Genomic DNA, 27,547 nt, shown 5'->3' on the forward strand with positions numbered 1-27,547 from the left:
TCAAAAGGGGATCTGACTATGAGTTGGCTTCTATAACCAAACTGGAGACATCAAGCAGTTCTATCTTTCTCTTTTTTCAAAATCATATCAAAGTGTAAAAACTTTGTTCCCTTATTAGCAGAAGGTCTGATGTCATTCTTGCTGCCTTTTATCTGGATCTGCCACTACCGACTGGGAAAAGATAGTCACCCAGCATGACTGCAGACCATGGACTGAGGCCCACTGTAGGACTTTCTAGCAGAGAAGCAACCTCATCCCTTCTTTCTCTTTCTTCACGCCCTACACACCTCCATATCTAGGATCCCTGATTTTACTCATAACAGACTGAAGTGTACCTGGACCGTGGGTTTTCAGAGGCATAAAGATGAAATGTCTTCACTCTGTCCTGGGGTGCTGCACTTCAGATGCCTAAGCCCAATAAGAAAAAAAAAGACAGAAAAGGTTGTCTGATTTTTCAAACTAGACATTTCCACAAAAACTATGAAATTGGGTCCAGAAATGGACCAATAATTATAAAGGGAATGAAGGCAAGTTCTCTTCTGAGTGAGGATGAGTGCATGTGCTAAGAACAGGATGGAAAGCCCTGGGTGTGTATAGCTCCCTCAGCAAAATCTTGCTGAAATGACCTAGAAACTGGCACAGCTAGGAGGAGGCCTGGGCACTGACACCTGTTGAGTGGTCCTGGCTGATCTCAGGCTATCTGCCCAGTAGGATAGTAACATCTCCACTGACTGGCTGAGATAATTACAAAAAGAAACAAAGAGGAAAGTGCTTATCAGAGTGCCCAGAGCACAGTTGTGGCTAAACAAATACTGATTTATTTCCTGTACTTTAACTAGTACATAACAGAGTCTGGTGTCTGCCAAGTGTGCTACGTCATGGGCAAAGGTCCCTGAAGGCTATGACCTCATCTTGAGTAATGAAGACGACTTCTCCATCCAAAGCCTTGTCTATCCCCCTGTCACCCCCTCCATTACTGTCCTCACTCTTCAACACCTCCTACAGAAACAGCAATGTAATGGACAGAAGACAGCCTTTGGGGGACAGCACAAACAAGGACTAAACTTATCTTTTCTACCTAGTAGTATATGTAACATCTGAATAACCTGAAAGGTAAAGGCATTATACACAAAAGATCCAAGTTCAAATCCTTGGTCTCACACTAACTAGCTATGTTGTTGCTACTGGTAACGTGTCCCCATCAGCTTCAGCATGAATAGCTGACCAGAGTTAAGAAAGCTGCTGGGCTGGGTGATGGTGGCGCATGCCTTTAATCCCAGCACTCGGGAGGCAGAGGTAGGCGGATCTCTGTGAGTTCGAGACCAGCCTGGTCTATAGAGCTAGTTCCAGGACAGGCTCCAAAGCCACAGAAAAACCCTATCTCAAAAAACCAAAAAAAAAAAAAAAAAAAAAAAAAGAAAGCTGCTGGGATCATGCCAGGCAAAACCTCACCCAACCATCATTTAAGAGGGAAGGTATCTACTCTATCCTTATCAAGGAAGAGCATAATAAGCAATCAATGAAATAGAAGCTCCCAGGGTGTGACCAGAAGACTTAGTAAGAGTCAGGGCATGACAATATAAAAATGCCCCCCTCTGTAACAACACTCTGCCTGCTCCAAAGTGCTGCACACTATGCACACTACAAGATGGTGGGAAGGAAAAGGAAAGGATGGAGAGGTAGGCCAAATCTGTTCCCTTTCTTGGTTAGACTCACATACTAACCCAGTTTTCTTCCTCCACTGCAGTAGTAGTGAGTGCCAAAGGGACAAAATGAGCTCAGGCCCCAAGAAAATAAGCCAGAAAGCTTCAACCAATGCCAGGAAAAAGCAGAAAGGCAGAAGAACAGCATGGGCCCAGATCAGCCAGTTGTAAGGAGATAAGACAGTCTTTTAGCAAGTGGAAAGTGGACCTCCTTCAGCACCAGCTCACCTTCCATTTCTCTGTTGTCTCTATGAATCACATGACCCAGGGATCCTAGCACTGGCTACTGGTATACCTGGATCATAACTCCTTAGTTGGGCCACTTAACAAAACAGAAGTAAACACGAACACACACACACACACACACACGGGGCACAAGCAGGCTACGTCCTCTAATAAGGAGCCAGATAGTGAGCACCCTGACCTAAGACAGGGTAAGCAGAACTCAGGACTGGTGCAAGGAGAGATGTTCAGTGGCTTACCCACAAAGGGCACTTAAACCATAAAAATAAAATACTTCAAGGAGATTTTCTATCTTGGACAAATGGTGAAGCAGTGGGAAAACTGACCATAATGAGTCCTCAGGGCCACAGTGGTTGCAAGGCTATAGAAGTCTTAAGGTCCTACTAGTTACAGAGAGGACAAAAGTACCAGGTTTACATCATGGAAAGCTGAGGTGCATAGGCGCTTTTGAAGAACTGGGTACTATGAATGAGCTCACAAGACACAGACCAGTCATACCAGGAGGTCTCTGTAAGCATACAGGATCCAAGACATGAAAAACCAAAGAAGGAAAGTAAATACTCAAGAAACTATGGGGAAGAAAAGCAAGGCTGTCTGTACTACTCCCCTCATTATCATAGTGATTCTCCTGCAAGGAACTATATCCGACTAAGATGGAGGTCACTGGTGCTGGATGGTTGAGTTGGCTGGCAGGAAGGCCAGAGGAGCACTGAAGATAAACACACGCCAAACAGAGGGCCTCCTGGCCTGGCTTTACCCTCCCTGTTGGGCAACTTTCACTTGAAGGTGAAGAAGGGAATTACAATGAAGGCCCCAGAACCTACAAGGTACTAACAGGATGAAGTTAATAATGCCTGGGCACTTAATAATGCTCACAGTTTGATGGGTTGGTTCATCACTGATGGATATAGTCATTGTAACTGCTGCACTTATTCCCCACCATAGACCCATATCCATGGCAGCGTGGGTAGAAACTTCAATGTCTGTTTTTAAGCCTTCTTGGGAGGTATGACAAGATACCAGAGGACTTCGGCATCAACTTGCTATCATGTTTTCACTCAGACCAGACATGTACTCATCCTGTAAGTTGTGAATTTGGGGTGATGCTAAACTGTTCTGAGACTTTAGGGAGAGAAACACATGACAGACAGAGAGCCACACTGCTGATAGAAGTGGCCACAGCATTGTTAGTAGTGTTCATGTGTAGGAGAAACGGGACTGTTAGTGCCAAGGACAGGCTCTACACTGTCAAAGCAAACAGGAAATACCTTCAGTACATCAGGGACAGTTTTTCACCAGCTTCTCTGTAGATAGAAGGGGGTTGTGGGACATGCTGTAAAGGAGGAGTTGCACATAGTTCTGATATGGGTCCTGACTGAGCACATCAGTCATAAGTGCCTCTCAGCCCATGAGAGCAAACACAATTATCTGATTCCATACCTTAACTGTGGCCTATGGCAGGGTCTGGAACAGTATCAAAAGCACCAACAAAATCAGATTTTCTCTATGTTTCCAGAATATAAACAACCCTGAGAGAATACAAAAGAAGAACCTGTAAGATTACCAAGTATACAAGTGCTGCAGAGGGTCCAACACAGAGCAGCAAACCAGTTTGGAGGAAGGTGAATCCATCAGCAAGAAGCTGAAAACAGAAGAGAAAATGAATTGAAGGGTTTGGAAAAGACAAGCAAGGTCAACTTGAAAGAATACCCTTGTTCCTGAGGGTGTCCTGAGTCCCAAGAATCCTGACAACACAATACCCCTTTCTTAAAATGGGTTGAATGGGGCTGGAGAGATGGCTCAGTGGTTAAGAGCACTGGTTGTTCTTCTAGAGGACCATGGTTCAAGTCCTAGTACCCACATGGCAGCTCACAGCTGTCCATAACTCCTGTTACAGGGGATCTGACACCTTCACACAGACATACGTGTGAGCAAAACACCAACGCACATAAAATACAAATAAACAAATTATTAAATGGGCTGAATGAATCTCTATTCTCTGCAACTGAATTACTTCCATGTTCCTAAGGATGCAGCTTTCTCAGGAGGCTCTCTGATCACTGAAACAAGCAGGGTCTCCCAAGTCTACTCCACCAAGCAAGCTTGACATTCGTTTCTGGAGTGACAGGGCTATCTCAGCCTCCAGGCAGAACAGATTCCAAGCTGTGAGCATTTCAAAGATCAACGTTTTAGGATGGACAATAGAAAACCAAAGGAACGCACAGATCCATGAGTTTGGTGGGAGTGCAGCATGGGGATACAACAGATGAAAATAATGATGACAACATAAGACATGAGTTTGCTGAAGGCTGACTGCACACAGGGAAGGCCTGTACTGGGGTTTGAATGTAAAGTGTCCCTAATCAGTCTATACCTGATTTGGAAAACTGGAGAAGGGTGGAATCTGGCTGGAGGCGTGGATTACTAGGTACAGGCTTTGAGGCTGTATAGTATAGCCATACTTCCTATCTGTTGTCGGCTTGAAATGCCAACAGGTGCCCTAATTTCTTCCATAATGGAATGGATCCTTTTTTTAAACTATGAGCCAAAATAAACCCTTCACTTAACCTGCTTCTTGTATTTGGTACTGCAACAAGTAACTAAAAAGGTCTCCAAAGGTCTGCACACCAGTTCAGTGTTGAGGAACGTGTCTACAGGCAGATGGTCTCTACCTACTGGGCTCCTGTACAAAATACACCTCACAGCCTGCTGCCACTCAAAGCTAACTCATAATCCAAGCCTTTGTCCCCTTCACCATCCTATATTGTTGGTGGTGCCTCTGACACCAGGAGGGAAGCTCAATTATTTCCATCAAAAAGGAGAAAACATCACTTGTGACAGCAAATGGTCCTGTACACTGAAAGGACGGCTTAACTTTTGGCACTTGCCCAAATCATCAAAACTTGGTCTCATCTGCTCTTTCTTACTTAAGAACTCTCTCAACTACAACAGAGAGACAGAACAGTCTCTCCCATTTGGTCAGTAAAAACATAGGGCCAGGGGCTATAGAATGGCTCAATGGGGAAAGCTACTTGTTGCCAAGTCCAATGACCTGAGTCTGATCCCCAGGACCTATATGGTAGAAGGGGAGAATGGAGTTGTCTTCTAGTCTCCAGATGTGTGCTCCATCTGGATATGCAAACAAAATATAGAAAACTGCAATAAAAATAAAAGCAATTATCACCCCAGATAGGACAAAATGTACGGGTGCAAACAAGCTCCCACCTGTCCTCTGTGGCAGCTAGCTCCCAGCCAGACAGCCAACACCAGCTATGTAGGCTTTAGCGGAAGTGCTATCCAGCCTGATACACTGCCTCTGCAGAGTACTGTTAGTCTTCCTCTTGCTGAGGCCTCATTCTACACATCTGCGGCTCCCAATCCTCAAAATCTTTCTTTTCTGGCCTTGCCCAATGCCGTCATCATTTCCTTTAATCCTTCCTCCTAAACATAGGAGTCCCTGAGATCTGTTCAGACTCCACTGGTTTGTTTGTTTGTTTTTTTTTTTAGTGCAGTAAAAACAGTAATGTAGCGAGGCACTGACCTTCCACGGCCCACAAGTCATTTCTGCATTACCCCACAGTGAACTGGACCCTCCACTCACATCACCCTACCTCATGCAAATGCCCCCTTGGCTTGTTCCTCTTCTTCAGCATTTAACAACCATTAAGGAAAAGCTACACTTTACCACTCCTACCTCCTTCTCTAGTTGCCAGATACCCTTCTCAACCTGGGCTCAAGGACTGACTTCTGCCTTGCCTTCCACCCAGTACTGCTGACACCCATCAAACCTACTTTCCTCTAGTAATTAGGGGCCATTTCTGTTCTTTCTCACAGGCTACTAGAGGACATATGCCTTTGACCCCATCTAGCTTTCTTCCCTAGCTGCAGAAACGCCTCTATCCTCAGCTGGCCTAACAGGCCTCTGTAACCCCATCTCAAGTCCACTTTGATTTCCAGGTCACATCCTTGCCAGTTTCAACAATCTGGCCCTGATTTTGGTTGTTACAAGAGAAAAAAAATTCATCTCAGCACCTTCAGAGGGCACTCTAACACCAGCTCAGAGACAGCTCAGATGTCCACAGCTTAGCCCAGGTGAACAGTCAGGTGGGATGCAACCTCTAACTGCCAAACACCTTGGGAACGTGCACTTGATTCACGCAGCTTTGTGCAGGTTCTTGGGTTCCAGCTGAGGCTTAGCACCCAGTTCTATTACAAGGTACAGTAAATAACCACACAGATTAACAGAGACCTGACAGCAGTGCTGACTCTGGAGTGTTTCACATCAGCACCACATTAAAGAACAAATATGAAGATGATTTGGGAAACCAGGGAAACAGCAGCATTGGCTCTGCAGAAGAAAGGCTGCTGATACTTCTCATTGGTTCACTGTGAACTTATGGGGATAAAGAGTCCAAGGACAGAGCTCTCCTCTGGCTAGTACTGCTTTCTCATTGGCCAGAGCATGCTACTTTGCATCTTATTTTAGATGTGGAAATGAGTTACGGTTATTTTATGAACTTGCAGAGCTATAAAAAAAATAAGTGAGCTTTGGAATAACATTACTGAGAAATACTACATGTTCCAAAGAGAAGCAGGTGCAGAAACAACACAAATTCTAAATACAGGTAGCCCAGAATCCTTTCTAACACCTTTGAAAGTAAATTTTACTTGTTTAAAAACCCTCTATTCTTCTAGGGCTGGGTATGTAGCTTACTCGGCAGAATGCTTAGCTAGCACCACACAGAAACAGCACAGATCATCCTAAGCTACTCAGTGAGCTCAAGGCCAGCCTGAGATACACGAGGCTCTGTTTCTCCCACACAAACCCTCAGCTCTCTCAAAAGATCAAAAATCACTTGACAGGAAAAAAAAAACCCACACACAACAAAAAAACCCCACTCTTTCATACACACCTCCACTCTCCACAAGAACATGTGACCTTCCCTTAAGCCTGGGCTTACCAGCATCAACCTGAGAAATACTGTTTCACCCTGCTCCCTTTGTCATATCTCTAGACCATTTAAAAGCATCACACACACTCCTCTGAGATTTCCTTTCAACTCCAGAGACATCTGAGCATTCTTATCTCACTTTTCCTCAAACACAGAGCCAAATTCTCATACACTCAAGGACTACTCTGTAGACTCAGCACATGGACCCATACACAGGAGTGGAGGAGCAACACTGAGCTAAGCCACTGATGCCTCCCAGAAAACCCACAGCTGTGCAGCAAAGCTGTATCTATGAGGTTAGCTACGGAGAGACTGGGAGCACCTCAGACATGGCCATTATGGGAAAATGCAGGTCACATCCAGAAGAGGGAGTAAATGAAGCAGCAAGTACAGCCAGACAGAAACACAAGCTGGAGACTGGGCACAGAGGCCGGAACACAAACTCACAAACTCAGTTTCATGCTGCACTCCTCAGAAAGACCTTGACATCAACAGTCTGTCTGTCTGTCTCTCATATGATGCCATCCTCCTTCCTCTCCCAGATAATTTTTGTATCTTTGGAGAAAGAAGCTTTGTCCTCTGAGACACACTCACCAATCTCTGGCGCAGTATGTTTTCACTGTGCTCCACATGGGGCTCACCTTGAAAATGACCAACTCCCAAACCCCATCTGTGCTCTAAGGGCCAAGCTGGCACAGCCCTCTGGAAAAGAAGGGCCAGAGTGCTACTCTGCCTATGTCCTTTTCCTTCTTCATCAGTTTATCAGCATTATAGAAACCACTCTGACACACTACTGTGTCATGAAAACTCAAAGCAGGGCCACTAATGCCCAAAGCACCCCAGACTGCCCAAATATCACCCAAAGTCAGAGTCAGGACATCTGCAATAATTCCATCTGACATCAACAATGCAGGCTAAGCTGTACAGACATGCCCTGGCTTAAACAATTTGCAATGTATAATCATATTTCAAAAACAAATTACTACAGAGAAACAACTTCAATGACAGAGCTGAGCACTACACTTCAGAGAGCAAAGGACGCTCACAAAGTCTCCAGGAAGAAACTATGTGACCTGTATGTAAGTCCCAGTCTCATTATTGCTCCTATCTTGCTAAGTGGGACCCTCTTAGATTTTTTCATGTGTCCCAGCCAGAAGCCCAGGCACCATCTGCCTCATCTACCAAGACTTGTACCCTCTATTACACCAGGCTTCTCTAAACATATCATTTGCTTCACCTATTTCTTCCAAAGCCTCCCTCTCCCACTCTAATGGAACCTTCTAAAACATTAAATTGTTCTTACTCTGCTTATAATTTCTCAATGAGTCCCATCCACTTGCATTGCAATTTCCAAATATCTATTGTTTTAAAAGAACATACAACAGGGCAATATTGTGCATGCCTTAATCCCAATACTTGGGAAGCAGAAGGATCTCTGTGTGTTCAAGGCTGGCCTGGTCTACATAATAAATTCTAAGACAGCCAGGACTACACAGGGAGACCCTGCTTCAAGATGAATGAATGAAGGAATGAATGAGCACAATCTTTTATTATGCAGCTAACAGGTTCCCAATATAATGTAATTTGTAAAACTAAATGTTCCATTGTAAATATACATTTTAGTAACTATAAAAAGGAGAGATTTATGTTTAAGTAGCTAAAAACCATAATAGCCAAAAGTCCACAATTCTTAAGATTTTCATCTAATTTCTTTTCTTTTTTTTAAAAGATTTATTTATTTATTATCTATATAGTGTTCTGTCTGTATGTATGCTTGCAGGCCAGGAGAGGGCACCAGATCTCATTACAGATGGCTGTGAGCCACCATGTGGTTGCTGGGAATTGAACTCAGGACCTCTGGAAGAGCAGTCAGTGCTCTTAACCTTTGAGCCCTCATCTAATTTCTTATAGACATTTTTCCATTTGCAGGTTTTTGTGGAAGATTACTGAAATTTTTGCATATTTATATTATGTCTGTAGCTGTGTGTCCTGGTTTTCCTTTACTTAACAGTCATAAGCTTTTTAATGTATTTCCTTGTATACATTTTAAGTGGCAGCATAATCTAGGGAATATATCACCATCATTTTACAATTAAACCCTTAAGATCATTTCACCTATTTTGTGAATAAAACTTTTTTACTATATTTAATGTCTCCCATGTCAGAACACTCAAGTACTGTGATGCTTGATCTATATGGCCAATATAACATAACAATATATCGCTGGTTCAGTACCCCTTAAACACTGAACAGTGATTTTTTTTTTCTGTGTTAGATGACAGAAGTTACAGCCTCTTCACTACAAGTTAATGCTCATATAAACACCAAGAAATGCAAATCACACAAAAGGGAAACTGGCTTCCGGTGTTTGCCTGCAGAATCAATCATGGTTTCCATGGACTCTTCTAGATACTTTTCTGTTTTTATCCAAACAATTAGTTATATTTTGCTTTGTATGTTACAAAAATAGAATGAAGCCTTTGTCTTTGTTCAATAGTGCACTACAGACAGTATCCAGGGTTATTTCTTTCCAAAGCCAATACACTATCCGCAGTATAGAAACACCAGACTTGGGGGCTGGAGAGATGGCTCAGTGGTTAAGAGCACTGCCTGCTCTTCCAAAGGTCCTGAGTTCAATTCCCGGCAACCACATGGTGGCTCACAACCATCTGTAGTGAGGTCTGGTGACCTCTTCTGGCCTGCAGATATACACACAGACAGAATATTGTATACATAATAAATAAATAAAATAAATATTTAGAAACACCAGACTTCCCTGTGGTTGTCTTCAGCTCCTCCTGATCTTATCAGAGCTTCACTCACATTGATGGTCCCAGGAGCTGCCAGGGGTTTCTGTCAATTTGTCTACTTGTTTAATCTTTTAAAAATTATTTTCTATACAGTATCACTGGTAAAATTTGAACAGTTCTTTAATTTTTTTCTTGTACGTATGGATGTTTTGCCTGCATGTACCATGTGCATTCCTGGTACCCTAAGAGAAGAAACTGTACAGCTGTGAGCTACCATGTGAGTTTCAGGAACTGAATCCAGGTCCCCTGGAAAACGTGTGTGTGTGTTTTAAAGTGCCTTTTGTTTGGGAACATGGACCCAATCACAGAGAACGTGCCTGGCACTTAGAAGGCCCTGGAGTAGGTAAGTTATTCTTCCTTTTATTGAATCTCATCTATTAAAAAAAAAAAAATTCAAGCTACCTATTTTGGCTAGCAGTGTAAATTCACCATGAGGGCTAGGGAACAGGTTACCCCTCCAAGAGCACAGCGAAAGGTCCAGTGTTGTCTTCCCACTACAACTCTCCACCTCACACCCCACTTTCTACACGTGGCACCTGGAGAAGTTGTTCAAAACTCACATTTCTAACCGAGTAAAGGCCCCACCTCACCCCCCTCAGGCTACACTCTCCTCTTAACCACCATAGAGTAATGCCTTAGCTCCCACAATCAGCACAACTCCCCCCCCCCCCCCCTTCAGGCCTTCCTACACTGTTCCTCTGCTGGAAAATTATTCCCTACTTCACTGACACCAGGGCTTACTCATCCCTCAAATCCCAGCTTAAGTCTTGTTTTGGGGGGATGGAGGAGTCATTTGGGGCCTCAATCTAAAATATTATCCCTTCATTTGGAAGCAGTCTCATATCAAGTGCTCCCTGGCTTTCCTAGCAGACAGCCTAGTCTGTGTTTATATGCATAGTTCTGAGATTAATTTCTCATCCTGTCCCTCTACAGCTTATAAACTTTAAGAGAACAAGGACAAATTGCTACAGGCACTCACATATAAACCCCACAGCTACAAAAGGTGCTGACTGAATTGATTTTTATCTTGAAATGTTTTCCATTTCACCATTAATTAACTCAGCTGGTAAACTTTCTGATATACCTACAGACTCCAGAGTAGGAGTCCCTTTTCCCGAAAGGGACTAACAGGTAATCTGAAAGCATGCAGAGGATGTACAACAGGAAGTAATAAGTTTAAATGGCCAACTAAGAATTTAGCTAAGCAGATTGCAGACACTCTAACCAGTCAACTAATTAATGTGTTTTATGTTTTTAAGGAAGAGAAAAGCATTAGAAAAAAAAATGTGTCTTGTAAAATATTCATTAGAAACACAGCACTGCATTTCATAAAAATTCTAACAGGACCAAAAATTTAAAAGTTTTAAAGTTGACTGTGATAAGTAATCTATGTTAAACTCATCTGATGAAAAAAAAATGTACAAATGACATTGCAAGTTGTGGGGGCACTATGTATCACGGAGACTAACAAAACTAGTCTGTTTACTGCTTTACACACTAACTTTCTTCAGAGAGGTCTGTGAAGTAGACAGACCTTTACAGAAACCGAGGCTCTCAGTGTCCTCCTCGAGGGCACAGGCACGATAAGAACAGGCTGCAAGTCCTTCAGGGAGGGCTGAGCTGCCTGAGTGTACATTTCTAACCAAGGAACTCCCCCATCATAAATGTTTCCATTCTACAATTAGCACGGCTCTGTGGCTCCCTCCAATAAAATTCCATCTTCCCATAGGACACCACTAGGTTTTTTTTCTTGATTTTTATGTTTTTCTTTAAAATAACTTCAAATGCCATCACTGTGAGACATGGTTGAACAAGCAATGATAGACCCAAACTCTAGAGCGCTAAGCCACTGCTCTGAAAAAACGAGTTAAAGCCTTATATGCTAAAAAGCTGAACTGCACAACTAGTTAGTACTCAACATGACGGAAAGCCCTCACACAAAATAATTTTGAAAAAATCTAGGATACGCACCACGTGCATACTAGGTAACGATGGGGACGGGCTAACGGACTTGTCATTTGTGACTACATTCACAAGAAATTACAAGAAAACATCTTTCTCCACTCATCTACAAGCAATTTTGAAACCTTAACCTGGAAGTGGGACAAGGAGGTCACTACTTTCCTGCTCTGGGAAACTCCACACCTACCGAATAAGCAGAGGTTCCCCCTCTAGAAGAGTCCCACCCCTTTAAGACGATACACGGTTTAAAGGGCGCACACTGTCCCCGGCGAGGAGGATTGTGACTTCCAATCCCGGGACTCCTTTGTCGCAATAGGCACACTGTAAACTCCCGGCGGGGCAGGCGCATTCCGGGGACCGACTCGCGGGGAGTTTGACCAGCAAGGTCTCACAAAGAAGCCGAGTCCGCGGTGAGCAGGGCACCTGGGATTCGGGGCAGGGGAGTTGCGCGCACCACCGGCCAGCTTACCTGCGGAGAGCCGGGCCCAGGCGGTGGTCAGACAATGGAGGCGACCGGCGGCAGCAGCCAGGCTTGCTGGGGCCGCGGGGAGGTCCTCATCACCTCGGCGGGACGGTGGGCGACCTCGGCCGGGACCATGCGGTGCTGGAAACGACACGACACAGCGCCCTGCAGCCGGCCGCTCCGCGCCCCCCGCGCCCTGGCTTGCGCGCGGCCATTACCGCCCTCCCGGGACCCGCCTGGATCCGCTCCAGGGCGCGGCCCTCGGCTCCCAGGGCTGCCGCGCTCCCGCCCGCCTCGGCCGGGACAACAATGGGGCCCGGCCCGGGAGTCCGGCTCCCGCGGGGCCTCTCCAGCCTCGCCCCGGCCCGCCCCGGGCCTGTGCCGCAGCGGGCACCGCGCTGACCTTCCCTTCCCGCCATGCCCGCGGCCCAGGCCCGGCTGAGAGCTGGGTTGTTTTCCTTTTCTTCACCCCCGACTCCACCGCCTTCCGCCCCCGGCCCGCTCGACGGCCCACGCCCCGTCCTGAAAAGCCGACAGACGTACACACGCACCGGCGTCGGCCGGTCCAACTCACTCTCAAGTGCGGCGGAGCAGCGCGTCTAGGCCGCGGACTCCGCCCGCCCACCGGCCCGCTCCTCGGGGGACACCTCACAGGTGCGCCTCCGAGCCCCACTCGCGCGCGCGCGCTCCGCAGACCTAGACGCCTCCGGGGTGGAGGGGGTGAGGCGCGCGTGCGCACGCGCGAGGCCGGCCAGCCCCGGGGAGGGGCGGGGAGGAAAGGCGGGGCGCCGCACGCACGCGTGCGTGCCTCTCGGCTCGAGTCCCCGCCCCCACCTCCCGCACACGCACGCGCGTTCCCCCTCCGCTTCTCCACCTCTCGTGGTCCCCCGCCCCACCCCGCCCTGGTTACCAAGGGCAACCGCAGTGCGGCCGCACCTGAGCAGTGCGCTTGCGTGTTACTAACATCCCTCCGGTTTTTTCCCTCCTCCTCGCCCTTGCCCCTGCCCTGCCGCAGCCGCAGGGAGCGGGGCGGTGCCCCTGTCCCCTCTGCGGAGATAGCATCGATCCGCCCGGCCCTCCCCTCACTAGCTGACCGCCGCCGCGTCGGCGCCGCATACTCCCCTCGGACGGCCTCGGGTGCGAGGACCAGCCCGGCGGCCAACGGCTCCCGGCGTGCACTGCGGCGAGCGCTCTGAGGGAGCGGGCGGGATGCGCCGGCGGGGCGGTGTCTCTTGAGTCTCCGTGCCCCGCCGCAGGGCCGCTGCGCACCCGGCTCCGACCGTCCCTGCCCATGGGCCGCGGGCCACCGCGAGGAGCAGGCCGAGCGCCGCCGCAGCCGCCGGAGGGAGCGTGGCAGGTGAGGCGCGCACCTGCGCTGAAAGGTTGCGCCAGGCTGCGCACCGGCGTGGCGGGGGAGACGCGGCGCAACGGCTGCAACCGCCGGCCAGGGCGGGGGACGAGCCGCATTGCGGGTGCGGGACAGTGCTCGGGGGTCCGGCTCGACGCCGGCGGGATGCTGTGGGCCTCGCCCGCCCGCCCGCGCCACACCTGCCGCCCCCCGGACCCGCAGCCCTGGCAAGCGGGTGGCCCCGCGTAAGTCCTTCTCCCCGGGCTCCTGGGGACCCGCGGACGCGCGCGCTGGCCTCGCTCTCTGGCGGCGGGGCCCCCACTCCGGTTGAGGTCTCTTCGGGTTCGACCCGGCCCTGCGGGCTGATGTCAAGCCTTGAGTTACCTTTAGCTGTTCTGTCTAGTCCACTGATGACAGTGAGGTGACCGAGGAGAAAAATGTGCCCGTGCTCTGTGACAGGTGGCAACGGTCGGTTTCATAACTAAGTACAGGATTCCAGACACCTTTCGGAGTGTTAAAGCAGCCGGGCGTGATGGCGCACGCCTTTACATTTCAGCTCTCGGGAGACAGAAGCAGGTGGATCTCCGAGTTGGGGGCCAGCCAGCCAAGGCTGCATGGTGAGACCCCGTCTTAGAGAAAAAGGAGTGTTAAAGCCAGGATCGCTGCCTAGAAACTAGGTTTGAAATTTATCTCAATAGCATTGGTAATATTAAGTTATTTATGTGCACAGACAAGAATTCCCTGGCGTTCTCTTGCCATTGAATTGTAGGGGGAAAAATGCTAGCATTCCAAATGACTTTTACCTCCAGTTTTTCATGTTTTCCTTTTGGCTAACTGTTCACCAAAATGGCTGAATATTCTAATATGTTTGGAAGAAAGGCTTTAAGACTTGGGCTTCTTGATGTGTGTATGTGTGTGTACACGTGTATAGCACTACTGAAAAACCTTAAAATAATTTGGATTGCTCCTCCTCTGTAGCATATTACAATCAGTTAGTTTCGTTTAGATTTTTCTGTTTGGGTTTGCAGTGTCTAAGATTGAACATAGGGCTCCATATAGCATAAGCAAGCTCTCTCACACTGACCTCTCGCCCCAGCCCCAGGTTAGTATATTTTAAAGTATAGAACAATGATCTGCATGGACCAGAATTTTCCTGTAACACACTTAAATGTCACAAATTGATGTTCTGGCAATTAGACATTTTTAACATTGAACACATGAATCCTTTTGTTTAGAACAGCTCACTCATCATCTGTCCTAGGTTAGTAAATCGATTTTAGCCTCATTATCTAATTGTCGGGATGTGTTTGCAGCAGGATTGATGTTAATTACGATGATGATGCTTTTAAGAATACTTGTAAAGCATCCTCTCATATTTCTGGCAAGAAAACATGCAGAGCTTTTTTATTCTAAAACAAGGTCAGCCATAAATAGATCCTAAATGCATACTGGGCGACACATTTACTAGCCAAGATTAACTGTCTCCTGAACTTCATATACTATGAGGGCGGTGGCGAGGCGCTCTATAGTGCCATCCATACAGAGACTGCTGCAAGTGGGAATTCCAGGCCAGCTAGGTGGCTCTGACAGTTCTTCCCAGCAGAAGTATTGGCAGGGGATGGCATGTGTCCTGATGTCTTCAGACATTTGAAGGTCTGCCATGCAGGAGTCATTTTATTGCTTTAGATTCCTGAGCAAGGAAGAAGACACTTAGTACTTACAGGAAGACAGCATCCATGCTGATGTAAAAGCAGAATTACAATGGAACTTCAGCAGTGAAAAGAAGGGGGGCTACTCTTCCTCAGGCTCCCTCCTAGTGCAGCATGAATGACAACTCAGCTCTGGAAGGACTGGTGGGGTGTGGGTGGGGTCTTAGTGTCTCCCAGGATTCCAGTGGCTACTGGATTCCAGGACTTCTATGTTTTCCTCTTAGCTCTGTGGGGGTTTGTTCTTGAATGTTCTGCTGTTGGCTTCTACAGCTGTGTGCATGTTGACATCCCTAGACACCTACCTGAATCCTGGGAAGATTGTATCTGTGTTACCTGCTTGGTGCCAGAGGTGACTCGAACCCTCCTTTGCATTGTTTTGGGACCTTGGAGATAATAAAGTGCTTCCATATTAGTGTGTTATATACTCTTCCTCTGGCTTTTTTTTTTGGTACTAACCACCTGATCAAGAGAATTGTCTTCTCTAAGAAGGAAGAAGTCATTCTTGCTACAAATGAAGTGGTTCTCAGAGTCAGCAAGTCGTACACTACAGATGGTGAAGAGTTGACTCTTGTGCTTGCTCTGCGGTTTAGTTTCTGTTTATTTCATTACTCAAGTATGACTTGTTTCATAACAAAACAGTCGAGTCATACCTACCTAAAGTGTTGTACTCAGTGTTTTCTGGATGATTTCTAAATATATCCAGAGTAAAACAAAACAAAAAAGTAGAGCTACTGTGAATCGAAGAGGGTGAAAAGTACTGACTTAGGGTGACTGTTGCTGTGATGTGAGACACCAGGACCAAGAGCAGCTTTGGGAGGTTCATCATCCAAAGCAATGATAGGAACTCAAGCAGAGCAGGAACTCAGAGGCAAGAGCTGATGCAGAAGCCATGGAAGAGTGTTGCTTACTAGCTTGCTCAGCCTACTTACTTATAGAACCCAGGACTAACAGCTCAGGTGGCCCCACCTACAATAGGCTGGGCCCTCCAACGTCAGTCACTAATTAAGACAGTGCCCTTCAGGCTTGTCTACAGCCCAGATTTAAAGGAGGCACTTTCTCAATTAAGGCTCCCTCCTCTCTGACCACTCTAGCTTGTGTCACGTTGACATAAAGCCAGACAGACAGGGGCTTTGTAATTGAAGACAGTAAAAGATGTGCCCTGTCTGTGCTGTGTCAATCTTGATGAACTGATTGACAGTGGGAATAATGTTGTCACCTTTAGATTGACCAAACTCCCAGGTGTGTGTACTGATTAGGGTTAGCACTCTAGACTGTGGCCAGAGAACCAAGCAGGTTCCTGGAGCGCAAAGATCTGAAGTGCAGCAGGATAGTCGCCAGGTCAATGGAGTTAAACTCTGTTGGATACTTTGTGAGCCACCATATGGGCTCTGCCTGAGATCCGTTGTCATGGGAGTCTGTCCTGGTGGAAAGTGGCTGTTGCCTTCTCATTTGTTGTGCAGTTAGTGTTTATGAGCCTGGAAGTCCATTTTCATATTGATGTTGCTTAAGGTATGTCTGCTACTACACATTGCAATTCCCAGGACTATTGTGGTCCTTGTCATCTTAAGCTTGCACATTTTACCCAGAAGTGAAGAATTACACTGAAAAGGGCTACCTTTGATGTGTATGTGTGTGGTAGCCAGGGGTGGGGGTGGAGGTGCATAAAACACTGGCTTCACAAGAGAAAATTTTGTCCTGTTGTGGATGATTACCCTGGGATTGCTAATGGTTTCTAACCTAATTTCTAGTGATGGATGAAGTAGGAAGTTATGCTCATTCTGTACTCTGATATCAAAGAAGCTTATTTGAACTGTTGTCTCTCTAGCTATCACATACATCACCCTAAGCAAAAGGCACAGGGGTTATCCTTCACTAGTGACATGGTAACAAATCCACATTTGTACTTTGATGGGGAGGATAAGGAAAGCTGCAGTTAGTTTTATGTCCTTGTAGACAAGAATACAGCAGAGGTCACCAGTACTAGCTGTCTTTTTCAAGGGGTGTCAGTCTTTGTCTTTCATAGTGTGTCATCTGTTTTTTGTTTTGTTTTTTTGATTGAATGCCTGTGACCAGACCAGAAACCTCCAGAAGCTGAGAGCAGCAATCTCTCAGTTTGTGGACCTGCCTATTGCTCTGGGTAAGGAGAGGTGGTCCTTTGGCCAGGGAAGAAGGATGTGTATCCTGCACCTGGCAATAGGTCTTTAAGTAAGCATACTTCCCAGGAAGAAAGTAGTCAAGGGCTGGCGAGGTGACTTTGCAGTACCCCAGCAGTACTTTACAGAAACTGAGCTCAGGCATTTGCTTCCAAGCCTGATGGCCTGATTTGGATCCCTACATCCCATATAAGAGGTCCAGCTCCCCCCACATCACCCTCTGTCTTCCGCATACCTGTCAGAGTATGTGTGCATACACACATACCCAAGTACATAAATGTAAAGTAAGTGGTTGAGGCAGTTTTTGATAGCTTATCTTGGTATCAAAGCTATGGTATTGAGGTCCAGTGAAAAGAACACCAAAGCCAGACAGGTAGGAGTGGTCTTCTGGGATGCTCTTGTGTCTTGCCCTGGAACATCATGATGAACTTTGCCCAATGACTTTTGGGGCTCCACACATTACACTGTGTACCAGAGCTGTGTACTGAGGACTTGGACTATTGTTTGACTGCCCCTGGCCACATGGGCTTCTCACAGGATGTTCATCAATGCCTTCAGCATGGCTTCTGATGACAAACAAGATTATCTTACATATCGTGCCTGTAACTGAAGGGAGTGGTTAGAGTCTCACAGCTGCCCAGCCATTTAGGTGACAGTTCTAGATTTTTGTTTGTTTGTTTTTTGTTTTCTGTCTGCCTTTGCCTTCTAAGTCCTGGGATTAAAGCCATGTGCTACCACACCTGGCAAAAGTTCTAGATTTTTATTTTATTTGTTAGTTTTTTTGAGACAGGGTTTCTTTGTGTAGCTTTGGTGCCTGTCCTGGAACTAGCTCTCGTAGACCAGGCTGGTCTCGAACTCACAGAGATCCGCCTGCCACTGCCTCCTTAGTACTGGGATTAAAGGTGTGCGCCACCACTGCCCAGCTAGTTCTAGATTTTAATTGTTGAGTTCTCATATGCAGTCCCAAGATGGGGCATCCAGATTCCCTAGTCCTGTCTCTGCAAAATGCTGCCGGGGTACTGCACATATTCCACTTTAAACTATTATTCCCCAGTCCGGTCTTGGGAGACAGTGAACACAGGGTGAAACACAAAGTTGTATATCTGCCATATTTGTGCTTCTAAGTCAACACACATTATGTTAGATCGAGGAATAAAATATTTTACGTGTTTTTGACAGTCACATGTCAGCCTTTATAGGCAGCTATCTGCTGGATGAGTGGAATGACTAGACACCATATGATTTCCACTCCTGTTCAAGTGACCTGATCAGAACATGTTTATAAATGGCCCCCACCATGAGCTACTGTCATTTCCCAGTGGCTTCACACAGGGCCAGCCATATGAGCAGAGTGACTCATACAGCACTGTTAGTAAGCTGGAAGGCCCGGAGGACCTGCCTCTGTCCAACTCTCTCTGTTTAACTTCTCTTTTTGCATCCAGGCAGGGGATACAGAAAAGAATCCTTTGTCACTTCCAAGGGCCTGTTTGAAATACCAAAGGCTACCTGGCTGCAAAGACTCTCTTGCAGTCTCAGAGGCCCTGTTCCTACATGTACCTAGGTTGGGGACAGGTACAACATGGAGAGAGCTGGTAAGCTCAAGACTGCCTTGACAGTGTTATTCCCCAAGCAATAAGGTTCATAAAACAGGCCTGATGGAAGATAGTGTGAGACTCATAAGTGGTTTGAGCAAGGAGCCCCCATCAGCATCTCAGTGCTCCACTGTCAGTGTGAGAGTGTTTGGTCTTCTGGACAGAGAATATCTACCATGAAGAGTGGAGACGCTTCTGTGTTGAGGATGGAGGCATCCCTAAGATCAGCTTACTTTGCTAGAAGCTGCTTAGCCTTTTCTCCTCTATACAGTTTTTGTTGCTTTTCTTTACTGTGTTGTGGTGTTCACAAATAGGTACTCTGTCTTACGCTCTCTGCTTAAGTAGCAATGTATTATGCAGTGTTTAAGTGTACTGAATGTATCAGGTGCCCATAATAAATTGATTTAACCATCATTGTTCTTAAAAAGCAAATGTTAAAGCTGGATGGTTGGTGGTGGCGCACACCTTTAATCCCAGCACTCGGGAGGCAGAGGCTGTGAGTTTGAGGCCAACCTGGTCGATAGAGCTATTTCCAGGACAGGCTCCAAAGCCTGTCTTGAAACCCTGTCTTGAAAAACACACACACACACACACAACAAAAAACAAGTGTTCAGAACTGTCCAGCTGTTACCCATAAAGACAGATGGGTGACAGGTTTGACAGGTTTGCTTTCCTCATTTGAATTTTAATTTCTTTGTAATTCTTTAGGTAAATAAATATTGTTCCCTAATCATTCTAGTATTCACTAGTCTGTAAGGAATTGGGATTTTAGAAAGCAAAGTTTACATTAAAAATCATGTAATTATTGATATTTCAACATTGGCAGAGAAACATGACACCTGAACATACTTTTCAGCCAATAGAATAACTTTACAGTTGCCATCCTCTGTGATGTCCAAGATTTTTTTTAAAGGCTTATGGAGAGGGGGCTGGAGAGATGGCTCAGTAGTTAGGAGCATTGCCTGCTCTTCCAAAGGTCCTGAGTTCAATTCCCAGCAACCACATGGTGGCTCACAACCATCTGTAAAGAGGTCTGGCGCCCTCTTCTGGCCTTCAGGCATACAGACAGAAAATTGTATACATAATAAATAAATAAATTAAAAAAAAAGGCTTATGGAGAGACTGTGTCCCTACTCTGAAAGGATAGGGTAGATACTTAGCCTTTGTGAGAGAATTCTTTCTTGTGATTTACTATGTGCTGGGATGTTCAGCCTCCCTTACATGTAGACTCTGAGCTATGCAAAGGTCATATTAATGTTTGGTCGTTTGCCTATTTCAAATGGTGACCCTAGCTCCTGGCACTAAGACTAAAGAAAGATGCTACACTGGGCTGGCAAGATGGCTGAGTTGGTAAAGGTGCTTGCTGCCAAGGCTGGCAACCTGAGTTCCATCCCCAGAACCCAAATGGTGGAAGGAGAGAACAGGTTGTCCTTAGATCTCTATTCATATGCTGTGACAATAAGCAAATGTAGAAAAGTTAAAAGAAAAGGTGCCTTATAAAATGAACTGCAAAACTTTATATTGCCACCACAAAGGGAAGCTCTTAGACCATGCAACAAAGAATGTATTTAAGAGCCTCAAGGATGTTATCTCGTCTCTGGTGTCATCTCCCATGTTACATTGGAATGCCTCCACTCCTGTGCTTCATACAAGTACTTGGGGAGTTGGGGTTTTTGGTGTTTTTTGTTTTGCTGTGCTTGGTCTTGAACACAGCCTGAGCTGTGCTGGGCAAGTGTTGAACCACTGAGCTACATCCTCAGCTCATTTGTTTATTCATTTGTTTGTTATTTTTTGGAGATAGTCTGAGTTGTCCAGACCAGCCTGGAACACTCTGTAGCCCAGGAAATCTTCAAATTTCTAATTCTCCTGCCACGCCCTCCCAAGATTACAGCCTGTGCCATTGGGCCAGGCATTTTATTGTTGTTTTATTTTGTTAAAGGATTTTTAAACTGTATGGGTATTTTGCCTGAATATATGGTTGTACACCATATGTATTCCTCTTACCTATGGTGGCCAGAAGAGGTCATGGGATCCTCAGACCTTAAGTTATAGGTAGTTGTGAGCCACCATGTGGGTGCTGGGAACTGAACTTGGGTCTTCTGGAAGAGCAGCCAGTTCTCTTAACCGAACCATCTCTCCAACCTCTGGATCTTTACATTTAATTTTGAACTAGAATTTTGTACCTGAGTAGTTGTTTTTGCATTAGAGCAAGAGCTGTTTTCCAAGTAGGAAACAATTTTAATTGATTGACTCAGCACTGATTTCCTTAACTTCTCCATTATATGTGTGCAAATTGCAAAGTTTAAATCATGGCACTGTACTTGGGGTGTCCTGGTGACCACAGAACCTGTTATTTTGTTTCTTCCATCCTGAAGTATTTTTACATGGAATAGAAGTGTCTGGTCACAATCTCAACATCTTGAGACACTTTAATCTTTTTAAGGTTCATGTAATTAGCAGTCTCCTTAAAAACAGGTTCCCTATATATGAATTAATGCTAAAGTCTTTCAACAGTATGCTCTGGAGTTGACCTGTGTCAGCTCTGTATAGACTTCAGAGAATGCCCACAGAATTTCTCTAGAAACATATATAATCACTGTAGCACGAGTAATAATAACCCAGTGACAGAAATTGGGGTTCAACCTGAAGGTCAGAAAGACAAAACAGCCAGTCACTGGCTCTTACCTCTACCTCAGTCTGAAATGGCGATCCTGCCTCTAGCAATCTAAGGATGAGACTGTGTGTGAGAGTTGTCTCCTCCCGTTTTATATTCCTCTCTAGGGCTGGGATTAAAGGTGTGCACCACTACCGAATGGTTTCTATGGCAAACTAGTGTGGCAACTGGATTAAAGGTGTGTGTCACCACTGCCTGGTCTGTAAGGCTAATCAGTGCAACTGTTTTACTCTCTGAACTTCAGGCAAGCTTTCTTTATTAAAATAGAAATGAAATATCACTACAAACCACAATACTGGATTTGCCTTGTTTGCAGGGTTCCATTTCGTGGTTTAGTATTTAGACAAAAACACCAAAATCTTTCTGCCAAGGACTGAGAGGAACACTCCCGGTCACAAGCAATATGAAGTTTATATGTGGGCCCAGGAGAGCAAGGCGGTGCCTGAATTGGCCCAGCGTGGGGGCAGGTTGAGCAAGCCCTCTGTGCACTTGCCTCACCAGGGGTGGAAAATTCAAAACAAGCTTACATGGGCTTATTCTGATGGCTTGTTATTGGATGCCTTTTTCTCCAAGGCTAGTAGCTCTCTACAATGAGAAGAAGGCCTTGCCTGGCCAGGTATTGTCCCTCCTCTGAGCTCTGTATACCCACACATGCCATTGAAGCTCAAGAAGAGCAGAAGTGTCAAATCACAAGAAGAGAAAGCCTCATCTCAGGGCAGAGCTGCATCACCTGGGATCCTGCAGTTCATATTGGGTACTGGGTAACTCTTTGCTGTGGGGCTTCCTGGCTGTAGGTAGCTCCCTCTTATCAGCTGTAGTGACCCAAATGGCTACAGATGTCTCTGAGAGCTGCAGGTCTTCCACAGTTCCTGGTCAAGCCCTTTAGTGCACCAGAGATCACATTCTTCATGTTCTTTAATCCTGATCATTTCCAGCTGCTGTACATCCACAAAGAAACAATGGCTGTGCAAACTGTCTAGGCAGAATAGTAGTAGCTCACTCCAGTAGAGACTGGCAGGGATAAGACTACATAAGCAAGTCAGCTGTTAGCAGGTACCTCTGCCTTCCACCGTGTCGCACATTCTTACATGCTGTCCTATCTACTCCCCACTGCCCTAGTACTATACATCATCTAAGTCATGGTCTGAACGAGGAAGGAGTCAGCAGCCATGGCCTGATATTTATAAAGAGCAAGCCCGAGCCCCTCCTCCAGCTAGTCAGCAAACCACAACCTGTGTCATCGAGAGAGGTCACCTTGCACTGTACTGGAAGACAGTGTATTGTCATGTAAGACAGCCTGTCAGAAAAGCAAATTATTAGGATTTCTAGGATGCATTGTACAGAATTATGTTGAATCTAAAGCCTGGATGTTTAAAATACTTAGTGGAAAACAACAGCAGCACATTTTCACAGAGTTCTGTACCAGCTCACAAGCAGGCTCTAAGTTCCTAACCCTGTACAGAGTCTGCTTTTCTGCATCTGTAGGGCAAACACCTCTTGTTCTAAAGTGCTGTCTTCCCGTGAGTGGCCGCATCCTCAAAACCAAGCTGTTAGACTGTTAACACTAAGGAAAAAGTCTGTATATGAGCCAGTCTCAACTTGAGCTGTGCAGTAGGGCAAGGGGAAGGGTGCTTTGGAAGAAGTACTAATAGTGTATTATCACTGCAGTGAGTGCTGGCTATGTGTTTGTGCTGGTGGACATTTCCATGGGGGCAAAACAGTACAATATGTCAGGAATGTGGACTTGGGAGTCAGTGGTTCAGAATGAATCCCACCCCTGCTACCTTACAATTGCAGCTTTTTACTTGCTGAGATACAGATTGGGTAAGAGTGTTCAGCGAGCTGAAGATAGCACCTGACCTTATAAGCCTTTGTTACAACTTCCTCCCAGAGCTAAGAGACCTGGACCACTGTGCCTCTCATCTCCTGTGCCCTGCTTTATCCTGGCCAGTCTGAATTCTGAACTGGGAACTGTACCTCTATCGTATAGCCCTCCCCTCTTGGTTTCTACCTTGACCTCAACTTATATGTACAATTTTTTAAATTATGCTTTGTATATGAGTGTTTTGCCTCCATTTGTGTCTGTGAACCATGTGTGTGCCTGGTGTCACAGGAGCCAGAAGAAGGTGTCTGATCCCCTAGGACTGGGGTTATATTCCTTAGCTGCCATGTGAATGCTAGGAGTTGAATCCCTAGTCCTCTGCAAGAGCAGCCAATGCTCTTACTTGCTAAGCTGTCTCTCCAGCCTTTGAGCAGTTCTTAATACGGTAGTGTAAATCTGGCAGTCGCCTGTCTATCCCACCTTGTTTCCACACCTCTCCAAAGTCAAATAGTTTGTAGTCACGCTATTGTAAAGCTTCATTCATGTTTCCCTCCCCAGAGTCGTTTCCTCCTAGGAAGGTCTGCCCATCCTCCAGGCCTCAGCTCAGCCCCAGCCTTTCCAGAAGGGAAGCTTTGTCCTTCCATGCAGCAGTTAAGTGGTGCCACCTGGTATCATACAAAGTGCCAGGAATGCTGTGACAATTGAGTCCCCACCCCCTACCCTCCAGGTATCTTCTCTGCCTGGAGGTGACAGGTGCACTAAAGGGCACCTCCCTGGGCTCCTTTTCTCTGCCTCCTGCGCTTAGTACTTCCACCTCAGGGGGTTATAATTACAGATTGTTATCTTCCCTCACCAAGTGATTGTAGGCATGGAAAGAAGTTAACATTGGGTGCTTTAGGAGCATACCAGCTTGATTGCTAAGTACACAATCAAAAGGACTGATCCAGCTAGTGCTATAGGCTTTGTAAATGTCAAGATAAATTTAAGCAAGGTGTGGTAGCACACGCCTGTGATCTCAGTACCCAGAAAGCCAAGGTAGGAGGATGGTAGGTTTGAGGTCAGCCTGGGTTATGTGCCAAGTTTAAGGATAGTCTAGGCAGTAGAATAGAACACTGTGGGAATAATTTTTAAACAGATTCAATGATGATGTTAAGCTCCTAGCTATCAGGGTGACTTCTGAGACTCAAGAAGTCCTTGGACCCTTGTTCATTGAAAGTTTCATAGGTGGAACTGTCTGTACCCTGTCTATAGAGATTCTTCCCTTGTTGGCTCAGGGTGATCCTGATGCCTGGGCAGCTTGAGAAACTCACAGGTGATATTTCTGCAAAGCCATGAGTGAGTTAGTTTTCTGCTAGTACTGCTCACCCTGATGGATTACTCTAAAGAGTAGTTACCCTGAGTGCTGCCTGAAGAGAGAAGAGGATACAGAAGTAACCGAAGGGCTTAGGCAGGGTCACTGTCCTACATGCCCTTGGCCTCTGCTGTCCCAGCCACCATTTGTATCTAGAATATTCTCTGTGGAATTGTAAGTGCTGGGTTGATTCCTCTGGAGTCTGAGGCTCTTACCTCCTAGGGTAAAATCTGCTTCAGGTACTAGTTCCACAAAGCCCAGACTCCAGCAGGTACCCTGTGATGGAGAGCTTGGTCATTGACCTCTTCTTGCCTACACAGCCCATTTAGAGATACATCAGCTTCCTGCATTCCAGACCTGTTTTCTTGAGGAGACCTTGCACACAGAGGGACTCATCCCTTATCTGAGCATGGGTGCCTGGCGTGGTTTTAAATAGCAACTCTGAAAGTGTGAGCTAATTGGAGTAAGAGGGACATGGGAATAAATCCATCATGCAGGCCTCCAGTGACCACAGGCTTCCCAGACAGGCTGTGTATCATGTTTCCATGCCTAATTGCCAGCTTCTGATCACATCTTTACAGCCCTAACATCAGGCTGTGCACTCTTTCTGAAGGAAATGGATGTCAGTGGCTGGAGAATTGTTGATGGGCTTATGTTTTATGATGGATAATGTTATCAAGTACAGGAAGGTAGTCTGTGTGGATAGAGGATGCACTCAGGGGCTCTTGTCATTCTCTGCCTGTCTTGGGGGCACTAAATTGTTGCTGTTGTAAAACTTGCCTCCAATGTACTCTGGTGTACTTGGGCAAAGTAATGACAGCTCTAGTCATCCAGGATCCCCTGACATGATGTTAGGAAACACACTGCCTCCTCCTTAGTGGTGGTCATTGGTTGCCTTTTTCAGGAGAGAGCATGAGATCATTTCTTCTGACTATAAAGTGATCTTTGGGTAGCACTAAAATGAAATTTAAAAAGTTCATTTACTTTGATTTTATGTATACGGGTGTTTTGATTGCAGGAATGTCTGTGCACCACAAGTGGGCAGTGTCCATGTAGGCCAGCTGAAGGTGTTGGGTCCCCAGTCACTAGAATTACAGACAGTTTTGAGTCACCATGTGAGTATTAGGAATTGAACAAGGATACTTTGAAAGAGCAGCCAATGCTCTTAACTTCCAAGCCATCTCTCCAGCCTAGAATTTTTAAGAAGTGAAAAATCACTCATAACCCACCATCTAGAAAGTAATGTTTTAATAACTCTTATGTATATCCTTGGACATTTTGTCATGACTTATGCAAAATGTGAAATTGCTGATATAGGTTACAACATGAGCTTTTCAGCTTAACCCATCACAAGCACATGCTGTTAACTTTTCATCTTCACACAGTGCTGTGTTGTGCTCCCTGAGTCCTCCCTGCCAAGTACTTAGAATCCTTTGTGTGGTAGTCATTGTGCAAAAGTTAAGTGTTTGTTTGGTTTCTTTCTCCTGTTGGCTTTTAGAAACATCTGTTAAAGAAAATGGCTTCTGTGTGTTTAGGGAGTAGAGTACCCATAAGACATTTCTACATTAAGTTTTCAGTTTTGGTTGACACCAGAGTCAGTTTGGTTTTTTTTTTTTTTTTGCTCTGATACAATACACCAGCCATTCTGCTTTTTTTTTTAATTTACTTTTTATTTATTCTTTGTGCCTTCATATCATGTGTCTCAGTCCCATTCATTTATGCCCTTGCAACCTTCCTTCCAAAAATAAAATAAAATTTAAGAAGACAAAAGAAAAAAATCTCATTGTGGAAGCTATAGTGTGACGTACCGAGTCACGCAGTAAATCTTTTATCCATATTCTTTACGTGTAAGTGTTCATTGTAGAGAGTCATTGGCCTGGTTCGAAGCCTCTGGTTTCTGCTACACTTTTGATACTGAGCTCTCTGTGGGACTCCTCTTGGAAATCCTGTTGTTGCCCTGTGTTGTGAAGATCCTGCAGCTTTGGGTCTACAGGACCTGCCCCTTCACATGCTCCAGCAGATCGTAAATGGAATAGATGTTGGGGTGGGCCAACTCATAACCCTGGTTCTGGGCCTGGGTAGTTGCAGGCTTGGTCAGCCCACCAGCTCCCCCTTCTTCACCACAACCATTATGTTTAATCTTGTAGCTGAAAGTCTTTTGGCCCCACACAGGCAGCACGATGACTCTTTGGATAACAGAGGACTGCAGTTCAAACTCAGGACTCCTGTGCTGAGCTGTAGCCACACTTGTTTCTATTTAGTTTAAAACAAAAAAAGCATGGGCTGGAGAGATGCTCAGCAGTTTAGATGGAGCCCTTATTGCTTTTGCAGATGACCCAGGTTTGATTCCCAGAACTTCAAGATAACTCACAACCATTCAAAAATCCAGTTCCAGGGCATCCAAAGCTGACTTCTGAGGACACCAGGCACATGCATGGTACACATATATACATGAGGTAAAACATTCATACATGTGAAAAATTTTTTAAAAAAGCTATCTCAATTCTTTTGTTTAGGTTAATTTCACATGTATGAGTGCTTTGCCTGTATTTATGGCATTGTATCATGTATCTGCCTGGTGCCAGAGGCAGTCAGAAGAGTGCATTGTATTCCATGGAACTGGAATTACGAGCTGCCATGTGGGTGTCAGGAACTGAACCCTGGTCCTCTACAAGACAAACAAGTGCTTTTAACTCCTGAGCCATCTCTCTAGGCCAAAACACCCTGATTCTTTAAGATTACCTTCTGTCTCCTTAAAAAATTAA

At 45.8% G+C, this 27,547-nt stretch overlaps 2 protein-coding genes across 10 annotated transcripts in view; one reads left to right on the forward strand and one right to left on the reverse strand.

Annotated features, from left to right (window-relative positions):
• Positions 1–12,848, reverse strand: part of Znf664 (zinc finger protein 664) — a 31,380-nt gene extending 18,532 nt beyond the window's left edge. The window contains exons 1-4 of one of the 8 annotated variants that reach the window (XM_041647827.1): positions 12,708–12,848; positions 12,140–12,274; positions 3,387–3,475; positions 336–408 (exon numbers count right to left, since the gene is read on the reverse strand). The gene's annotated coding sequence lies outside the window, so the exon portion shown is untranslated. Of the gene's footprint in view, positions 1–335; positions 409–3,386; positions 3,476–3,510; positions 3,589–12,139; positions 12,275–12,676 lie in introns of all 8 variants that reach the window. The other 7 variants (XM_041647812.1, XM_041647804.1, XM_041647833.1 and 4 more) reach the window with 7 other exon arrangements.
• Positions 12,849–13,151: 303 nt separating this feature from the next.
• Positions 13,152–27,547, forward strand: part of Ccdc92 (coiled-coil domain containing 92) — a 28,824-nt gene continuing 14,428 nt past the window's right edge. Inside the window, exon 1 of one of the 2 annotated variants that reach the window (XM_041647776.1) lies at positions 13,152–13,490. The gene's annotated coding sequence lies outside the window, so the exon portion shown is untranslated. Of the gene's footprint in view, positions 13,491–13,616; positions 13,727–27,547 lie in introns of those variants that run through there. The other variant, XM_041647785.1, reaches the window with a different exon arrangement.

Source organism: Microtus oregoni, unplaced genomic scaffold, assembly GCF_018167655.1.
Source record: "Microtus oregoni isolate MIOR12 unplaced genomic scaffold, Mior012 000003F_ref0000135, whole genome shotgun sequence".
NCBI lineage: Eukaryota > Metazoa > Chordata > Mammalia > Rodentia > Cricetidae > Microtus > Microtus oregoni.